We start from the raw sequence: 3,549 nt of genomic DNA, 5'->3' as shown, positions 1-3,549 counted from the left end.
GTTCAGGCAGAGCAAATATGGATGTGTGTTTTTTGATCTCGGAGTGGGAACATAAAATTTTTACTGCTATAAACAATCTTTGAAAATACAACATGATTAATTTTGTAATTGACAGGGCCGCATTTTTTTTTTTTTAATTTCTATGAACAAAAAGTAAATAATTAAATTGTGGAGGGCCCCCTGTTGGTCAGGGCCCCTAGAATTGTCATCACTTTTCCCCCTTATAATGTGCCTCTGTGCGTGACTCTCCTTTATCCGCCTAATTTCATGGCAGAGAAAACAGAAATGAGGCAGTATTGATTGATTATTGTTTATTTCTTCCTTAAATGAAAAGTAAAAATTTGCCATTGAAACGAAAAGCGAGAATAACATGATTATAAATGTGAACTATAAATTGAAACTTGACAGCAGAAGAAGAGAAAGCGTATCCACATCGATGCTCAGACTGTTTATTAAATGTTGCCGTAGACATTACAATCCTGTAAAGAAAAATATTAAATTGGTTCATTATTGCTTAATACACTTTATGTGCTTGTATTGTACTCTATGAACCGTGCAAAAAAAAAAAAGTAAAACCAACAGCTCTTGACAAGTATTATCAAAAATGCTGAAGTTTGATGTAAAAAGAGATAATTGTTTTATAAACAATAAAAGCCCAGAGGTTTAGATTTTAGACCATTGCTGGAAAGTTGATCATCGGGGAAAACTGTTATTTTTAATGTGTAGCAAGAAAAATTGACTGAAACGTCCTCACAACAGCTGTAAACGGTAAAAATCAATGTATAATGAAACTGACCTCTGGTGTGGGTGGGGCAGGTCGTCTTTGGTTACTGAATAAACAAAACAAGATAATTAATAAAGAACCAAATTAATCACAGCAGTCTCTTGAAGCCTGAAATATCTCCAGGATTTGCTTTTTGTTGTTCTTACAGAGAAAACCTGCTCCAAACTGATCTCAGAGGCCTCACAGGGTCATCACCGTGTTTTCTGGTGATGAGAAAATTGTAATTTCTTTAGGTCAACTTAATTGGTCTCAGTTTTGAAGGTCAACAAACATCAGCACAATACACACAAAGCGTCTATTAATCGATTTTGAGAGGTTTGCTCACCTTTTCCTGTAGAAGATTATGCCAAGCACCACAGCAAAGAGGATCAGCACTAAGATGACGACAGGAATAACCGCAGGGACAGATTTCTGCATCTGGTACTTCATAGTTCCTGGTGATGAAGATTTAAAATAATCACAATGAGAAAAACCTCTCAGTTCTCTGTGTCCAATGCTTTGAAAATAAACAGAGCAAATTCGTTGAATCTAACCCTCTACAATTAATGTGAACGTCCTGGTTTGATTCTTTCCACCCCAGAAGGTAGCGGTACAGTTTAGGTTTCTTGGTCCATCTCCTCCAGNCAGACCTTAATTCTTATCAACCAGAATACCTCCTAACTGCCTGTGAGCAGTCGTATTTTGTCTCTTGTATAGTTTGACCTAGAGCTGAACTGGGCTCAGATCGTAGATCAGATATCACCCCTGGAACTGAGTTGCTGGTTTGTTTAGGTTAAATGTTTTACGACCTCTGTTGTTTTTTCTGGCTGTTCTGCTTTGACAATAAAACAGGGGCTCACGCGTAGGCAGACCAGAACTCTCTGTGAACGGCCTGGAGAGGCGGTTGGCGGAGATTTCTCCTTTTGCAAAAGCTTTGCCTTAAAATTCATATATGTTGTCTGCGGTTCTTTAATATAGGTTCGAGAAAAAGTACCTATCAACTTCTTTGGTTCGCCGTTGGCCCCCATCTAGAACCGCCCCTGGGCTGCAGGTCTGTGTCTGGTGCACTGACCACTGAACAATGAATTCATAAAATATATAAACATTTCAAAAATAAAACACACAGAAAGCCCTAACAAACCTTTTAAAGTAGGAAGTATTTATATACGGTTAATCTAATGTAAAGTTCTAATGTTCTTTAAATGATGATTTGTATTATTTTGGCTGATATTATCATACATTAAATAAGCAAATAATCAAACCAATATAGTCGACTAAAAGCACAATAAGAAACTTAATCATAGCAAAATGTTACCATATCAGGGTCTGCAGTTCCTCTCCTGAATCACACTTATCACACTGCGCCACAATTGACACTTTTTTTTTAATTGCCTGTGTTCATCCTCACTAACATTATTCAGCCTGAGATTTGCGTTTTCCTTCTCACGTCTGTATCTTTACGAGAGGTTTTGCTTCGAAGGATGGTGGAGAATCGGGACGAGGATGTTTTTAAAAAGATGTGGGTTGATATCAGCTCACTGCAGCTGCGTAGTGTCCGTCTCTAGGCAACCGTGACAACAACGTCGGTCCGTAGCGTTCAGGGGTCCTTTAGCTCCCGCAACGAGAATTTAGCTGGCCTTAATATTTCCTGTGTTTTATTTTGGTCATTATTGTTACACTTAGTGTTGATATGTGTGTGATAGGTGTGTCTATCAGATATTTATATAAATATCGTGTCCCGAATCGGTTCAATACGGGACGCAACATTTAACAGCCAAATACGGGACGATTCCGTATTTTATGGGACGGGTGGCAACTCTAGCGAAGGATAATAGAGAAATAATCCAAAAGTGTAATAGAAAATACATATATGTTTCTTTCACATTCAGAAAAAGACATTTTCAGCATGTTGGGCTCTGACTCGTAGCATCTTTATAGCTAAATACCGTCATGGTGAAACTGAGCTGGGAAACAGACTGAAGAACAGCAGCTCCAGCTCTGATCCTGACTGATCTTTCCTCACTAAATCCCCTGATCTTCAATGAACTTCTCCTCTAACAGCGGTTTTTCCATCACCTCTCTCTCTTTAGAAAACAGTATGAAAACGTTAGCTGCTAAGCTAACAATCAGCGGTTACCTTCGGGCCAATTAAGCTACATAGGAAATATTTTTCGGTTGTTTAGAAGCGAATTTCTGGCTGCAAAGTCAAGTAATTCTGATCTTTCATCCTTACCTGTGAAAGGTAATGCCAATCAATCCAGTTTATTTCGTAAAACGGTTGAAACAAGTTCACACAGCACAGGACTTAAGAAGCTCCGATCGCCCTGTTGCCACATAGAAGATGGCGGACGCTGTTACGTACGACTCAGTGCTCCATGAGGCGTCTACATATTCGTGTCTATAGGTGTTATGACTTTTCCAGGGGGACCTATAGCACTCCATAGCCCCCCCTGGCGCTGCCACTGCTGCAGAGAAAACTTCAGACTTTAATTTCATCATTCTGTCCCAGTGCTGGACTAAAAGCCCTGTTCGCTACAGGCAGCCTGAGTCGGTCCCACTGCTGTGGGTCAGAATCAGATATTCTATGAAAACCAACACCACAACTGTCACCATGACACAGCTCAAAGCCTCGGTACCGCCAGCTCACTGTTAGCTCTCTGCTTCACCTTAACGTTACTACCAGGCGGTTCGCACCGGATCTGGGCTGGAGATGAGCGGCTGTGAGTAGAAGTTACTGCAGAATCTCAACTGCTAGAAAAGATTCAGCCATTAGCATTTGGAGCTCA

General features: G+C 40.0%; 1 long non-coding RNA gene across 1 annotated transcript; it reads right to left on the bottom strand.

The window, feature by feature from the left end:
* Positions 1-296: 296 nt before the first annotated feature.
* On the bottom strand, positions 297-1,202 carry LOC103143121 (uncharacterized). Its single transcript, XR_001662994.1, has 4 exons — positions 1,110-1,202; positions 931-987; positions 797-830; positions 297-479 (listed from the first exon to the last, which is right to left on the bottom strand). It is a non-coding gene; the product is annotated as an uncharacterized LOC103143121 (long non-coding RNA).
* Between the last annotated feature and the right edge of the window lie 2,347 nt (positions 1,203-3,549).

The sequence above is a fragment of the Poecilia formosa genome, unplaced genomic scaffold (genome assembly GCF_000485575.1).
Source record: "Poecilia formosa unplaced genomic scaffold, Poecilia_formosa-5.1.2 Scaffold105, whole genome shotgun sequence".
In the NCBI taxonomy this organism is placed as follows: Eukaryota; Metazoa; Chordata; class Actinopteri; order Cyprinodontiformes; family Poeciliidae; genus Poecilia; species Poecilia formosa.
Note: the sequence above shows the minus strand (reverse complement) of the source record. Positions and strands in the feature narration are given on the sequence as shown.